At 53.6% G+C, this 16,840-nt stretch overlaps 1 long non-coding RNA gene across 16 annotated transcripts in view; it reads left to right on the forward strand.

Annotated features, from left to right (window-relative positions):
• Window positions 1–5,321, forward strand: part of LOC111761428 (uncharacterized) — a 40,674-nt gene extending 35,353 nt beyond the window's left edge. For 14 of the 16 annotated variants that reach the window (XR_011648344.1, XR_011648352.1, XR_011648343.1 and 11 more), the window contains 2 exons: window positions 299–2,175; window positions 4,819–5,321. This is a non-coding gene — a long non-coding RNA (uncharacterized lncRNA). The remainder of the gene's footprint in view (window positions 1–298; window positions 2,176–4,818) is intronic. The other 2 variants (XR_011648362.1, XR_011648364.1) reach the window with 2 other exon arrangements.
• The last annotated feature ends 11,519 nt before the right edge of the window (window positions 5,322–16,840 follow it).

Genomic DNA, 16,840 nt, shown 5'->3' on the forward strand with positions numbered 1-16,840 from the left:
TTAAAATAAAAACATCAAAGCATCCTTTTCCTTATCCTTCCTCAGCCGCAGGGCAAGCCAACCTGGCAGAACGTTTTCTTATCAGGATCCTTAGGCCATCTGATTTGTTTCCCAAGGCATGCGCATCAAAACTCCACCCAGCCAGGGTGCCTCTCACTGCTCTCCTCAAACAAGGCTTCTGTGTGGGGTGACGGGTCATTTTTCTAAATCAGAACTGAATGCTATTAGTTTTTCTCCAATTCACTCACTACAATTCGTCCATAGCATTTATTTAATTTGTTTTTATTTTTATTTTTAGGACGTACCAGAGATTGAACCAGGACCTCATACATGAGAAACAGGTGTTCAACCACTGAGCTACACCTGCTCCCCCATAACGGTTTTTTTAATAGATTTATTTCTCTCTCCTTTCCTCTCCCCCGTTGTCTGCTCTCTGTGTCCATTTGCCGTGTGTTCTTCTGTGTCTGCTTGCATTCTTGTCATGCAGCACCGGAAAACCGCGTCTCTTTTTTGTTGCGTCATCTTGCTGCGTCAGCTCTCCGTGTGTGCAGCGCCACTCCTGGGCGGGCTGTGCTCTATTCATGAGCGGTGGCTCCCCTTGTGGGGCACACTCCTTGCGCGTGGGTCTCCCCGATGCGGAGGACACCCCTGCATGACGGCACTCCTTGCGTGTGGCAGCACTGCACGTGGGCCAGCTCACCACACTGGCCAGGAGGCCCTGGGTTTGAACCCTGGACCTCCCATGTGGTAGGTGGACGCTCTATCAGTTGATCCACAACTGCTTCCCAATCCCCCCCTATAGTATTTTGATGCTTGGTTGAGAGAATCCCAAATTGGTTTACAAATCTAGGATAAGCAGTAAAGATTTCCTTTCAGAGGTGTTAGATAAACGGGTAGCTTGGCAAGTGTCCGGTGAATTGGGCTAGGAAATTCATCTCAATGTTGTTTTCCTTGTTTATATCCTAGGCTAGTTAATGGGTGCTAAAGCAGGTTGGGGGTTGAAATGACCTAGATTACTATGGTTCTGAGATTTAACTTTTTAAAAATAATTAATTAATTAATTTCTCCCCCACCCCCTCATTGTTCACGCTCGCTGTCTGCTCTCTGTCTGTTCATTGTGTTCTCTTTGTGTCTGCTCATCATCTTTTAGAAAGCACTGGGAATGGAACTGGGACCTCCATGTGGGAGGGAGGTGCCCAATCACTTGAGCCACATCCGCTCCCTTTCGTTGTATTTCTCCTTGTTTCTCCACGTTGCGTCATCTCATTGCATCGTCTCATTGTGTCAGTGGTCACTTCAGCTCACTGTCTTGCTTGTCTGCTTCAGGGGGCACCAGGAACCGAGCCCATTTGGTAGGTGGATGCCCGACTACTTAAACCACATCCACTCCTGGGATTTAACTTTTGAATTACAAGTATACTTAGCAATGTCTAATATCTGTGTTTGTTCCTGAAAGGTTGTGTGTGAATCTAATTTTTGTCATTGCATAATTTTCTCATTTGCTTACACTATAAATTCTTGGATGCTTTACCTTGGCACCTAATTATCTTTAATGGTAGTTTTTTCTAGCACTTTCCTTTCTGTTTTTCTGCTTTTAAGTTTCTGATAAGAAGTTATTGCTCTTTAAATGAATGCTCACTGTGCCTTGGACTGCACTTGTGATAAGATAATGCTTTTATAAGGCCTTAATTTATTTCTTATTTATTTTAAACAATTTTTCTCACATCGGAGTTTTTTAAGCAGGGCACAGCTATGTTGATTGCGTTGCCTCCACACATGCAACCCCACTATATGTACTGTGGCAGTTTGATATTAGTGATGAGTTCCAAAAAGAAATACTGATTATGATTGTGAGCTGGTCTGTTCCTCTGGGCGTATTAGGTTGGACTGGATTCAGTAAACACTCGTGAGGAAGGAGAGAAGGCGCCACTAGACACGGCAGAGGCCCCAGGAAGAGAGAGGAGCGGTTCACCTGCCAGTTTACAGCTGGCCTTGTAGAGGGGGCGGAGCAGCTGAGCCTGGAGAGAAATGAGCCCCGGGAGAGAGATGAGACTTCTCCCAGCCTCCAGCTGAGATTGGAAGAAGCTGGGACCACGGAGCCTTAATGGGAAGAGGGAGCCTGAGCCCCAACAGACGTCGGCACCATCTTGCTCCAACACGCGGCTACAGACTTTGGTGAGGAAGTACTTGCGCTTTATGCCTGGTAACTGTAAGCTTCTACCCCAGATAAATACCCTGTATAAAAGCCAAGAGAGTTCACTCACTCAGAGGCGCTGCTACTACTGAGTTTGTCCTATGTTCTGCCTGTCTACTACTCTAACACCCACCCCAAAACTTGGTGACTTAAAACAAGAGTTCATTTTTCTCTCTCCCGGGTTTGGCTGGGTGATGCTTCTTGGCACCTCCCCAGTAATCAGATGCTGGCTGAGTCAGGAGTGCCTCGAGCTTGACCGGGCTGGACGTCCAAGGAGGCTTCTTCCTCACAAGTCTGGAGCCTGGGCTGGACGACGGGCCCGCTGGAGGCACTGGGTCTCCCCACAGCCTCTCTCCACGGCGAGCCAGGTCTCCTGGAGCACAGAGACGCCTCCCACAGCAGTGGCCTCCCCAAAGCAAGCTGTCCAACAGAGCAGGGCAGAAGGCTCTTCTCTCTGCCCTCGGAAGGCAGGCGGAGTCACTTAGCGTTGCCTTCTGCTGGTTATAAGCGAGTCTCGGGGCCAGCCCAGATTCTAGGGAAAGGAACTGTAGGAGAGAAAGGGTCCCAGGAGGTGGGGAGTCCACTCTGGAGTTCAGCTAGTGCATCCCAGAAAAGATGGTTCACAGGTGACTGGATGCCTTCTCCTGTGTGTCAGCGCATTGTCCTGCTGTCAAGAGGGTTAGTTAGCGATAAAGCCGTTTGTTCCAGTTCAGTTCCCTGGGAACATCTATTATTAATAGTAATAATAATAATCTCTGCCATTCATGGGGCAATTGCTGCATCTCCTGCTGGAGAGAGGGTAGCGCAAAAACAAATGGAAAACTCCCGTTCTCACAGAGGTTGCATTCTAGTGGAGGACGGAGACAGTGAAGTAAAAAAGAAAAATACACATTATGGTGATAAACGCTGTGGAGAAAACTCAAGCAGAGAAAAGGCTTTGGAAGTGTGTGCAAGGAAGCTGCGTAAAACAGGCTGGTCAGGGAAGGGCGTCCTGATAAGGTGGCATCTGAGCAAGGACCTGAAGGAGGGGAGGGAGAGAGACGGGCACTGGGAAAGAGCCTCACAGCCAGGAGGCCCTGGAGCTGAAGCTCTGTGAATGACGGGGATGGGGGGGACAGGTGTTAGCAGAGAGCAGGTGGCGTCGGTGGGAGGGCTGGGGGGGCTGCGAGGCTCCAGTAAGCCTTTTTACTTACAGAAAACTTACTCTAACTGTACATGGGGGTGGGAAGCAGATGTGGCTCAGGCAACTGGGCTCCCGCCTACCACATGGGAGTTCACTTTTGGGTTCCCGGTGCCCTAAAGAAGACAGCGAGCTGGCACAATGGGTAGCAGTCTGACACAGTAGGAGACACAAGAAGAGGGAACATAATGAGAGACACAACAAAGCAGGGAGCAGAGGTTCCTGGTGCCTCCTAAAGAGGACAGTGAGCTGACACGATGGGAGGCGCGACGAGCTGATGCAACAAGAGACGTGGGGAGAGAAAACAATGAAAGACCCAACGAAGCAGAAAGTGGAGGTGGCTCAAGGGATTAGGCACCTCCCTCCAATGTCGGAAGTCCCAGGTTCAGCTCTTGGTGCCTCCTAGAAAGAAATAAGGAAGACAAACAGACACAGCAAGTGCAAACACCAAAGGGGGTGGGGAGAAATAAATAAAATAAATATTTTTAAAAATGCACATGGGAAGCCACTGGAAGGCTCTGAGCAGCCTCGCGAGTGGCTGAAACGGGCAAGCATGGAGGCAGGGAAAGCAGTGAGGAGGCTGGTGAAGTAACCAGGCAAGCCCGCAGGGCCTTACCGTGGGCGCTGGCAGCGGAGGCGGCAGCGGCGAGACCTGGTGACGAGGTGGGTGCATTTTGAAGGTAGAACCAGTGCAGGATTGGATGACAGCTTGGATTTGGAGACAGGTTCCAGAGAAAACTCTTGTGAGTTTTGCTGTAAGTAGGAGCGAGTGAGACTGGGAGGGGAACGTGGAGTGGAGAGGTTTTCTTCTAAGATGGGAAGCGTTTGTGCGCTGGTGGGAATGGCCCGGGAGAAAGGGAAGAGCTGGTGATGCCAGGGGAGCGGGGCCAACAGCTGGCGTGATCCCCCACGCCGGAGGGGGTTAGCCTGAGAGTGGGGCGCGGGCCTCGGGGGAGGGCGGCTCGCCCCAGCGCCCGGCAGGAGGGCGCGTAGGCCAGCGGGGTGGACGTGGGCAGGGGACACCTGGGGGTGACTCTTCGGAGTCCCCGTGAGGCTGGGAGGAGGCTTCATCAAACGCGGGGCGACGAGCCCAGGGACAGGAGGCAGGAGCCGAGCGCGGCTTTAGAGCGGGCCCAGCGACGTGGCCGCCTCCCTCGGCCGTGCTCAGCGGCGTGGACAGCACGTGGAGCTGGCGAGAGTGGCGCTCACCAGGACGGGAGGCTGCCGGTGGGTCCAGAGAAGAGGAGAAGAGGGCAGGGACCGGGGGCGTGCGAGGGGTCCCGCGGCGCCCGAGCCCGTGAGCAGGAGCCCCGGGCAGCCCGGAGCTGAGGACTCGGGGTTCGGAAGAGGGGTGGGGGCTCTGCGTGGCACGGGGGCCGCGGCTTCTTGGTTTCTCCTGTCCTGCCGCATTGATCGCAGTTGTTATCTTCTCTTCGTTCCTCAGCGTCACCAGCGCGGCCTTAAGCACCGAGATGATGCCCCACTGCCCGCGGTCACCACGGCGACAGCCCCTGGCCCGCTGCCAGGAAGGCGTTCCATAAACGACGAATCACCCCAGCTCTATGAACACGTGTCGCTCCTCCCCTGCTCAGATGGGAACCTGAGGCTCTGTGCGGCCGACTTTCTCGGCGTCGCGCATCTGAAAGGGCCCCTGACCCCCTGTTTCACACCGTCCCCGCCGCTTGCTGGGGCCGCGGCCAGAATCCCAGGGGCCCTCCAAGGCCAGGGGCCGGCTTCCCAGGACAGCGCCGCGCTCGTTTTTGCAGTCCCCTAGACCGAGAGCAGAGCGTGGTCTCCCGGACTCCAAATCTGGGGCATATTCTGACCCTTAGTGGCCAAGAGTCAAGGATATGGACAGTTACTCTGGATTTTATTTGAGAGGAAGTGGCAGCTGAGATTGATTTTATTTATCTATTTAATTTTCTAAAGATTGATTTATTAATTCGCTGTGCGTTCTGTGTCTGCTGGTCTTCTCTTTTGGCGGCACCAGGAATCAACCTGGGACCCTCCAGGCTAGGAGAGAGGCGATCAGACTCTTGTACCACCTCAGCTGCCTGGTCTGCTACGTCTCTTATTGTCTCTCCTCTGTGTCTCTTTTGTTGCGTCACCTTGCTGCGCCATGCGGGCCAGCTCACCTTCACTGGGAGGCACTGGCATGGAACCCTGGACCTCCCATATGGTAGACAGGAACCCAGCTGCCTGAGCCACATCCGTGTCCCTGGGGCTGGTCCCAGCACTTCCCGGAGCTGCCTCTCTGGCTGGCTGTGGGGAGTTTGCTCGTTGTGTAACTATCCTGTTACTGTACATGGGCCTGGGCGGGTGAACAACAGGAATGTTTTTAAAGTCTAAAAATGAACATCAAGAAAAAAAATAATGGAGATCGCTAAGCTCTAATAACTTGTACGTGATCGGGTCTTTCTCTGAATTTCAATAGACTTCTTTCCGGCGGCCTGCACCCAACATCGGCGCGTGGCGTGGCGTGCTCCTCCCACCCCGGCGCAGGGGAAGGGCAGCGGCGAGCTGCCGGCTGTGGGCAGAGCCCCGGGCGGCCACTTGCTCGGCCTGGGGTTCGTCTTGGCGCGATTGGCTTCCGCGTGGGCGTGCTGTGTGGCTTCTGTGCAGAGCCCCAAATCTCCCCTGTCAGAGGGACGGCCCAAAAAACCCGGCCAGCCGTGCAAAACTCATTTACAGAAACACAAGGAAAACACAGTCGTACAGGAACTGTATTGAAATTAATTAAAAACCCAAGACACTGCCCTTCGGATGTGGCGCAGGCCGCAGCTGTCAGGGCTGCTTAGAACAGCTTCTATATTTTCTCACTGGGCCCTAACGCCAAGGATTCCTGGCCTTGCGAGAACAAAGCTCTATTATAATTAAATCAAAGGATGACATTATGCTCCCTCTGAAGTGTAAAGAACAGGAAGAGCGGGGGTCACGGGCAGAGGCCGTCCTGGCTGGGCAAGGACAGCTCCTGCCCCGCAGCGCGCAGGTCGCAGGGCGCTTAACCAGGGCTCTGCCGCTCCTCCTGGGGGGACGGGGTGCGCGTTGGGGGAGCCGGCTCGCGTCCCTGTTTGCGCCCTCGCCCCCAGTCACTGCCAGCGTTGCCGCGCTGATGCGGAGCAGCTGCTGGAGTTCCTAATCGACACGAGTGGAAAGGAGGGCCGGGCTCTCAGTCCCAGACGCTGCGAGCCCCCGGTCCCAGCTCTACCTCCTCTCTCGTGTTTCTCTTTCTGTCCTTCGTTTCTGTAAGCTCTGCGCTGCCTTCCCTTGGACCCGGCCCATCGCTGAGCTGGCCGCAGCAGGTGCGGGTGTGATACGTGTTTAAATAACACACAGTGGAGTGTGGACTCCGTGAGGGGCCCGTGGCTTTCACCTGCCTGGGAAAGTGGAACAGAAAAGGAGAAGAGCCCCTGCTAGGAGGCGCTCAGGCTTCCTGCCCTGCAGAGCGGCCTGGGGGGCCGGTGAGCCCTGGGCTAGAGAGGGCAATGCAGGGCCAAAGCAGGAGGAGGGGGAGAGACAGCAGGAGGAGGGGGGGAGAGGGGAAGGGGGAGAGGGAGGAGAAGACGGTGCTACTGCGAGGAGAGGAGTCTCCACGGCTCCGGGAAGGAACCACACAGACAGAGTGGGCCGCGCGGGTCCTGTCGTGCACGGCCTTAGGTCCTCTGCGGAGCCACGCTGTCCCCCGGGCGCAGCCTCCGTCCCCCAAAAAGAGAAGTCTAGCCCGGGCGTGCGCAGAAGTCCCTTTCCTTGGTGTCTCTTAGCACAAAAGAGACAGCTGGCATTTTCAAAAAGGCACAAAGAAGAGCACAAAGGAAATAGCTACAGAACATGTCAGAGTGTCCCAAAGTCGCGTTTCTGACCCCACGGCGATGACAGGCTCACTCCCCAGGAGGGGGCAAGCCCACGCAGGAGGCCGTGCTCGGGTGGGTGTCCTTGGAGGCAGGGCACCAGGGGCGGCCGGCCAGCCGCGCGTCCCCTCCTGGGTGCTGCCCGGACCTCCCGCGGCTCCCCGCCGGGCTCTGGTGTCCACGAGAGGGCCTCCCTGCGAGCCTGAGGATCGACACGGCGAGGCCAGGCCTCTCGGAGGCACCACAACCCGCCCGTGGAAACCCACGATCCAGGCCGCAGCCCGCGCGTGTGACCAGGGAGATGCGGCCACCACAGCGCCTGCCTCTGTGAGCGAGGTGCGCGCGTGGCATCCGCAGACGCCGCCCGCACAGGTGGTGCTCAGGAGACAGGAGCGGGTGAGCCGCGGACGGCCTGTGTTCACTCCCAGCGTGGGTGAAGGCGCCTGCTGCGGGGTTTCTCAGCTCCCCAGTTCCTCCCAGACCCGGTCACTACTTCAGCCTTTCCCCGTCTGCTTGTCTTTCTACCCACCCCAAGCCTCCCGTGTGGATGCATTTTGGGTAGAACACGTCATGGAGAAAGGGCCTGGGTGCGCGCCCTGAGCTCTCCGAAGCAGAGGTGGCCATCCTTCAGGAAGAGCTGGGCTGGGAGCCACCCCTCTGTGGACAGAAGGAAGCCTGGGGGAAGCAGATGTGGCTCCAACAGCTGAGCTCCTGCCTACCACGTGGGAGGTCCTGGGTTCGGTTCCTGGTGCCTCCTAAAGAGGACGAGCAAGGCAGCAAGCTGACGCAACAAGATGATTCAGCAAAAGACACAAAGAGGAAGACGTAACAAAGCAGGGAGGGGACGTGGCTCCAGAGATTAGGCACCTCTGACTCCCAAATGGGAGGTCCTGGATTTGGTTTCCAGTGCCTTCTAAAAAGAAGAAAAGATGAGGACACAACAAACAGGCACAGCAAGTGCAAAACAACAAGAGGGTGGGGAGAAATAAATACAAATAAATAAATCTTTGAAAAAAAAAGTCAGGGTTACATGGGGCAGAGCAAAGTCAGGTAGGCTTGGACAAAGGAGCATACAAAGGGCAAGCTTCATCTCCTGCACAGGGTGCTGGAGTTGTGCAACTTACGTGTACCTTTGGGAAGTCAGGACGTTAGTATGTGGAAAGGGTCCCCCCAGGAAGGTGGGGTTACTAAGTCTATTCTTACCAATGGACAGAACAATAGAGAAGTAACCGGAACCCTACACAAATAAGTAATTGCTGTGAACGCCATAATGAGAGACAATTCTGGCGTTGGAATTGGCAGAGATGAGGAAGACGGTGCGCTCACGAGGTGCCTCTGGGACTCGGGGCACGGGGTGGACTCACCCGCTGGGGGAGAGTGTGTGGACACAAGGTTTAGGGAGGGACCGTTAGCTGACGTGCAGCAAGAGTCTTTTTGAAAGCGCATTTCCTTTGAACCGAAACACTCTGTACTTTCCCCCATGGAAACCCTCCACTCTTTTTAATTCCTGCTCTAATACCTCAATTCCCTGCCAGACTGAAAACTCTCTGAAGGAGGAACTCTCCCTCCCTTGGTCCTTGTTCTATCCCGTGTCAAGCAATTAGAGACGGGTGTTAATGAATCAGCGAGCGCATCCCCCTGCTGGAAGGCATCCCAGGAGACAGCTGGACAAGTGTGCAAACGTTGGTAAAAGGCCATTGCTCTCTGCATGCCTTATAAAACGTCTGAAAATGAGACACTTGTTCAACAGCATATTGGAATCTATACAACGGAATGCTACGGAACCATTTAAAACGACGCTCCGTATTTATTGACACGGAGTCTTTCCAGGACTCATCTCTCCTGTGTGTGGTCTTTTTTCCTTCTTCCAGGCCCACAAAGTCTATTTCCTCCAGGGCTGCCAGAGGGCAGCCCTGATTTCTCATTACTTTATTAAGCAGAGCAATTTGGTTCTCTGCCTCACTCCCTGCCCTTCCCTGTCCAAAACTGACCTTCCTTGAACTGGCCACGGGGCTTTATCTTCCCTGAACAAAGTTCCGTACGTATTTCAAGTGTATGGGCCAACCTACTTTGAATCAAGTTTTTTTTTTCTCCTAGAATGTGAAAATTTCTATAGTAATTTCATTTGTGAAAAACAGGGGATTTCCCCCTTCCAGTAGGTGTAGAGTTACCAGATGTCAGGGGCACCTAACGACCTTGAGATTTGCTAATTTTCTCTATTTCTGTACATACATGTTTATACCCACACACACACAATTCATTTTTTAAAAATGAATAAGAATGGGTGCATTCTTGAAGAATCTTTTCCTATGTCTGTTGCATAAGGTTTAGAGGTGGGGAAGCAAAGCAAGGACAGATGGGAGAGTTATTTTTGGATTTGGGCACAGAGGTTTTATTATAAATCCCAAAGTGTCTGCATCTCAAAGGGGATCCGCAGCGCCGGGCCTGGGGCCGTGGAGTCTGGCAGTTTCTCTTCGGTTGTGGGGGGGCCTCTATGGGGCCTGCAGATTGCAGGTGGGGTCCTGCAAGCGCCCACCCAGCTGGGCTGTTCCTCTCTCGTGGAGAGGACACCCTCGGGTCCCGAGATATTCGTTAGGATTTCTCCTTGGCTTTTATCAGGGAGCTGAATATGAATGAATAATTTGGGGCTGCCTTTCAACCCCTTGTCCCCACTGACTGTTCAGAGAAACCTCTGCTTTCCGCCTCCTCTTTCTGCAGTTGATAGCCCTGGAAATGTTGACTATAGCACCTGGCCCTGAGTTTATGCCTAAGTGTGCAAGAAACACAGCTGAAATCACCCAACTACTTGCATGTGCGTTGCCTGGGGCTGACATAAACGCTGCCCCGAAGTTGTGTCCGGGGAGCGTGATGGACTTGCTGTGGGTGTCCACATGCTGGAGGGTCGCTCAGAGCAACAGAGAAAAGGCCAGATAATGGCCCCATTTCAAACATCCATTTAGTCCCATAAATACATTTCCTCCCGTAGCTCTGCTGGCTGTCCTCTCCCTGACTTGACAGCTCAGCCAAATGGCTTGCCCTAAGTGCAGCTGAAGGCCCAGCCAGCCGGTGTCCATCTACACCAGGGACCTCCGGTGAAGAAACAAAACCAGTGGGCCTTTCTGGAAACGACCACCCAAAGCAAGAAAAGAAATGGGCAAAGAAAATCCTGCAGGAGCCAGCATTTTTTATCCAGCCAGTTGTCTAAATGAAATCATAACTGCTGCTCCAGGAAAAATCTGCCCGCAATTCAGATCCCAGACAAGTATTCCCACAAATATTCTTGAGACGTCAAAAGAGAGAAAACAAGTTTTCTTTCAGATAGACGATCATGATGAGGGTGGACGGTAGAACCTGCTTGGCTAGTCCTTGAGGGGTCAGCGTATTTAAAATCCTTCAGGTCCCCCCTTAGCTTTTTTTTTTAAGATTTATTTTATTTATCCCCTCCACCCCCCATCCCACCCCACCCCCATTGTTTGAGGTCACTGCTCTCCGTGTCTACTTTTCCGTGTGCTGTAGGACAGGGGCGCTCAATCACATGAGCCACCTCAGCTCCCTGCTTTGTTGTGTCTCTCATGTCTTTCCTCTTTGTCTCTTTGTTGCGTCATCTTGTTGCATCAGCTTGCCACGCCTGCTTGCATGCACCAGCTCACCTTCAGGAGGCACCAGGATCTGAACTCAGAACCTCCCATGTGGCAAGAGGAAGCCCAATTGCTTGAGCCACATCTGCTTCCTTCCCCTTAGCTTTTAGGATAAGTTTTGGCTGAAAAGACACTTCACAAGGTGGCTCCTTTTTCTTTGCCACAGATACACTCTAGCCTTCTAGAAGCTCTAGCAAATGTCTCTCACACCCTGGAGATTTCTGCCCTTTCCATTCCCACCTTTCTCTACCTAGTGAAATTTAACTTGTCATTAAGAATTCCACTGACAGGCCATTTCATCTGGGAGGACTTCCTTGAGCTCTCTCCCCTCCCAGACTGATTTGGGTGAACCCACCCTGCTCCTTTGGGCACAGCTGGCTGCTTGTCCACCTTCCAGCAGGCTGGAAGCAGAGGCTGTGTCTTGTTTGACTTTCTATCCCTCATGCTGGAACACAGTAGGTTTCGATAAACACTCCTGACTAATGAGAGATAACGTATCTCATTCTCACCACGTATTAATACCAGGCACAGGGAAGCGGACTTGGCCCAGTGGTCAGGGCGTCCGTCTACCACATGGGAGGTCCGCGGTTCAAACCCCAGGCCTCCTTGACCCGTGTGGAGCTGGCCCATGTGCAGTGCTGATGTGCAAGGAGTGCCGTGCCACGCAGGGGTGTCCCCCGCATAGGGGAGCCCCAAGCACAAGGAGTGCGCCCCATAAGGACAGCCGCCCAGCGCGAAAGAAAGTGCAGCCTGCCCAGGAATGGCGCCGCACACACGGAGAGCTGACACAGCAAGATGACGCAGCAAAAAGAAACACAGATTCCTGTGCTGCTGATAAGGATAGAAGCGGTCACAGAGGAGCACACAGCGAATGGACAGAGAGAGCAGGCAACTGGCGGGAGGGGGGGGGAATAAAAATAAATAAATAAATCTTTTTAAAAAATACCAGGCACAATTTCATTTTTAAAGATTCATTTATTTATTTCTACCCCCCCCCCCCCCGCCCCCTTGTTTTGCACTTGCCGTGTCTGTTCACTGTGTGCTCGCCTCGTCTTCTTTTTAGGAGGCGCCAGAACCCAACCTGGGACCTCCCGTGTGGGAGGGAGGCATCTCATTGCTTGAGCCTCCTCTGCTCCCTGCTTTGGTGTGTCTCTCCTTGCGTTTTTCCTCCTGTGTCTCTTTTGTCGAGTCGCCTTGTTGCGTCAGCTTGTCGTGCCAGCCCGTCCCGTCAGCTTGCTGCCCTACCTGTCTTCTTTAGGAGGTGCCCATAACCGAACCCAGAACACCCCCCCCCGTGGTAGGCGGGAGCTCGATTGCTTGAGCCACGGCTGCTCCCCGGGGCACAATTCTTAAGCCCTCTGTATGCCGCATCTCATTCAGTGCTTCCAACAGTCCTTTTGCGATGGGGCCCAGTGGCGGCCCCATTTTGCAGGCGAGGAGACTGAAGCACGCACGTCTGAGCAACCTCCCTGAGCGCAGGCACACAGCAAGGGAGCGCTGGGCCCAGAAGCTGGACCCCAGCCGCCGGCCTCCGAGCCCCTCTTTAAATGTGCCGGGCTGGGTAATGAATGCATGAACAGATACATGCCAGGACGGCACGCTTCTCCATGAGATTTCTTGAGAGGGCAGGGAGGGGAAGAGGAGCTGGAGCTCTGTCACAGGCCCCCAGGGAGCCAGCGCCTCGCTCCGGGAGCCCACGTGCGCGCGGGAGGGTGGCCGGGCGGGAGGGCGAGGGAGCGGCTCTCCCACTCGCACCCTGCTCTCTGACTCCTTGCCAGGGCTTCCCCCGGGGTAAGAAGCTATCGGTTGTTGGAGGAGGCAGAGCTGTTGCCTTAGGCTGTGAGTCACCAGTCCCACCAGTCCGCACTGCTGCTACTCCAACATGGAAACACGCCTCCTCCTCCCGTCCACTCTTCAGATTGAAACGCTTGCACAGCTCCCTCCCGCGAGCTCTGGGGTCTCAGGCACACAGCACTGCCGCCTTCCAGGCCCAGTGGCGCTCCTTCAGATCCCTGTGCGAGGTGAGAGGAGAGGAGATGGAGAGGAGGGGCAGGAGCCGACCGGAGGCAGCCGAGCTGGCTTTCCCGGGGCCACCTGGTCCTCCAGGACTTTTCCCCGCTTTCCCCCGGACAGAGTGACTATTGGACACTATTCCTGAAAAGACGTAGAGGGGCAGACAGTGCGTTCTGGACATTTCTTTATTATTATTATTATTAAGCTTTAGATTACATACATATTACATCGAAAATGTAGGGGATCCCCATATACCTCACCCCCCGCCTCCTGCATTAACAACGTCCTTCAGGAGTGTGGGACATTCGTCACAACTGATGGACACATGCTGAGCGTCCCTCCTAGCCGTGGACTACAGTTTACACTATGGTTTATACTCTGTCCCGCCCAATTTTATAGGTTCTGACACAGCATATAGTGGCCTGTGCCCATCACCGCAGTATCATGCAGAGCAATTCCAGTGCCCCCGGAATGCCCCATGCTGCACCTGTTCTCCCCTCTCCCTGCCCTTGAACCTCTGGTGGCCACTGCCTTTGTTTCAGTGTTACGAGTTCTCCCACTGCTAGAGTAACAACGTGTGCTTGAGTCATAGTCGCAGTCCCCCTGTGTGTGTTCAGTCCTCAATCTCGAGGCTTGGGGGTGGCGATGCCCTCTCTGCTTCAGGTTGAGAGGGGCCCAGATCCCACGCGGCAGATGGACGGACTGCCCTGCCTGCAGTTGCAGGTGCTCTCTGTTTTGGGGTGGGCGCTGTCGTGGCTGAGTCTGATGCGTGGGAGGGGGGTGCAGGCTGCAGCGCCCACCTGGCACAGGCACAGCCTCGAGTCTCTGGGACACGTATTTCATCAGTGCAGTGCTAAGTCAGGTTCAGATAAAAGAGGCAGAAGGGCCACGTGTAGGGAAGTTATAACTGAGCCCAGCTCCGGTAGACTGGGGGAGAGGTTTTCGCATATTCCAAGGTGAGGCCGCTGACCGGGAGCTGAATTCCTGGGGCTGCCTGCCTTGTCTGGACGTTTCTAACGTCTCAGTGCTCAGGACAGTGCTTGGAACTTAGCACGCCCTGCCGCACATTTAATTGCCTGTGGAAGCAAGAGAATGAAGGAAAGAAAGGAAGGGAGGAAAGGATGGAGGGAGGGAGGGAGGAAGGGAGGGACTGAGGACTCATAACCAGGAGGATACAGAGCTCGGGCATTGTACAGGCCAGGCTGAGACATCAGAAAAGACGTATTTGAGCCAGTGGGTCATGGTTAACTCAAGACAGACTCACACCTGAATATGGTGGATTTTGTTTTCAACTTTTATTTCAAAATCTTCCTGCTCCCGTCGCTTGGTTTCTTTTGGGTCTTGCAGACGTGTTAATTCTCCTCTGTGCGGGACTTGGATTACGGACGAGCGGCCTGTCTGCTGGTCTTTAGGCTGCCCGCGAAGGCCCCACGGGGGCTCAGAGGCGGGTCCCGGCACCTTAGCCGCACCTCTTTTCTCGCTCAGAGCCCTGTAGTTCAGATCCGCTCGAGATGCCACTTGAAACACAGAGGAGGTCCACAGCAGGATATCTTCATTTTAGGCAGGGCTATTTTTTAAAGAGCAGAGAATGGTTCTGAGATTACAGAGCAGGCTATGGAACTAGTCCATTGTGATCCAGCTCCCACAGTTTCAGCTCCAAGGCTTCCCGGTAAGATCCCATCCAAGCACTGCGGAGTCGCCCGTTGATTGTTTTTTCTTGGTGTGCCCACACAGATGTGGAGGAATGGCCTGAACTCTGACTATTGTATCACAATGAGGTCAGCTCATGGAGAGATCTCATGACTGAAACCCGGAAAATGCCATAACTCACTCAAGATAAGGTCAATGTCATGAAGTAAATCACAAACTCCACCGTTAGAACAACCATCCGCTATAAGCTGACGTCCATTTCCAGACATGTTCTTAATCAGTTCTCCCAAACAATGCGCTCTCTATTTGAAGGGTTTGCCACTTTAATCTCGGACAATAATGCCCATTCACTTCCTCCAGCCAGCAGCTGCCTTCTCCTCTCTGCTAAGATTCCTTAATTGGAATCACCCTCTCGTTGACCTACCATTCATTACAGAGTATTTCAGACAAGCTCTCGATAACCCTGGACCAGGCTGGCACCTGTTTTTCTCTCATTAAAGATGCTTTTCCACTCCAGGAAGCTCTAAGCACCGCTGAGAAAGCAGATTTCTTTTCTCCTCACTTCTAAAACCAAGAGTCCTGCATTTAGTGACATAGCCTGTGACAAGAGACCTTATTTTATCCAACAAAGTTGATTAAAGCTGGTGCTAGGAAAAAGGCATGTTTCTTTGCTCACTCCTGACGGGCACAAATTTCTGGAGAGCCTATTGTACCTATCAAAAGTCTTGGAATTACGTATCAAAAGCTTTAGAATTATGTATACTCTTTGTTCAAATATGTTCATTTCCTAGGGTTTATCCTAAATAAATAATCAAGTCTATGTCAAGTGATATACTATAAAGATGCTCATTGAGACTTCTTTATAAAAGTGAAAAAACTTATCTAAATACACAATAATAGGGGCTGGTTAAATTAATTCATGGATTACAAATAAAAATTTTAGGGCACAACCACGCAATGACCTGGTGTGTGGCCAGTAGACACGACTGGTGAAAAAGTGTTTTCAGTATCAGCCAAGGTTCTGTGTTAGGGTTATCTAAGGGGATTTCTTTATAAAAAGAAATAATTGTGCAAGCGTGAGTGGTGCAGGGAACCACAAGGGGCAGTGCGGGAACTCGGGGCAAGCAGTGGCAGGCTGGGCCGCGCCAGTGGCCCCAGGGGACCCCGGGGGCAGGGAGGCGGCCAGACGTGAGCTCAGCGCCGTGGACAGGAGCGGGGCTGCCGGTCAAGGGCAGGAGCGGGGCCGTGGGGTCAAGGGCAGGAGCGGGGCCACCGGGTCAAGGGCAGGAGTGGGGCAGGAGTGGGGCCGCCGGGTCAAGGGCCAGAGCAGGACAGGAGAGGGGCCACGAGGTCAAGGGCAGGAGCGGGGCCGCGGGGTCAAGGGCAGGACCTAATGAACAGAGCGGGCGCCCCACGCCTCCCGTCTCTGCCTTGGGCTTCTGTGGCCCGGCTAACCCCAACGAGGCCGTGAACCCTTTAGAGGAAGCTCATCTGGGCCAGAGGGAGGTGGAAAAGCGGAGGAGAAGGGAAAGGGGCCTGGAGGGGAGGTGGATACCTGCCCACCACGGGGCACACACAGGGGAGGGCGAAGAGAGCGGGAAAAGCAGTCAGCAGAAGCAGTCAGTGTATGCCAGTATCTAGGGCTAGGAAAGTGCCTGCAAGAGCATGCACAGAAATGTTCAGCATGGCCCTCTGCGGTAGAATTGACGATGGCTTTTCTTTGCTTTAGTTTATTTACAGCTTCTGAATTAAATATCGATGTTGTATTACTTTTTATAATAAGAAAAGCAAATAGCACCAGTCCAAAAAAAAAAAGTAGAACAAAAGCTGAATGATTGACACCCGGCGTTACAATCCCATGAAAGAGAGAAAGGAGTTTGCCAACATAAATGAATATAATAAACATCCCCAAATGTGGTCAAGCTCTATGCACTGTAATCTGAACCAAATGGCCCTCCTGATAACACAAAAGGAGAAAGGGCATTCTAGCTTTAGCCCCGAAGTCCAGAAGCAATCTTCCTGTCTTCTGTGGGGTCCCCAGCCGTTGGCTCCCGCCCCATCCCAACAAAGAGGCAAGGCCGTGTCCTGGCTGTGAGAGGACGGGCTGGACTGTGTTTGCCTGAGTCAAAGGCAGGGCCTGTGAACCACCGCGCCTGCAGGTGCTGGAATGCTCTGACGTGCCCTCGCCCCTAGACCACGCAGGGTGAGAGCGTCCCTCACACGGGGGCCTGCGTCCTGGAAAGAAGGTTGTGACGCTGAGCGTGCCCCTAGGACTGAGCGGGGGTGCCTAAGTGCTCCCAGCTGGGCGCTACCCCTT

Source organism: Dasypus novemcinctus, chromosome 1, assembly GCF_030445035.2.
Source record: "Dasypus novemcinctus isolate mDasNov1 chromosome 1, mDasNov1.1.hap2, whole genome shotgun sequence".
Lineage (NCBI taxonomy): Eukaryota > Metazoa > Chordata > Mammalia > Cingulata > Dasypodidae > Dasypus > Dasypus novemcinctus.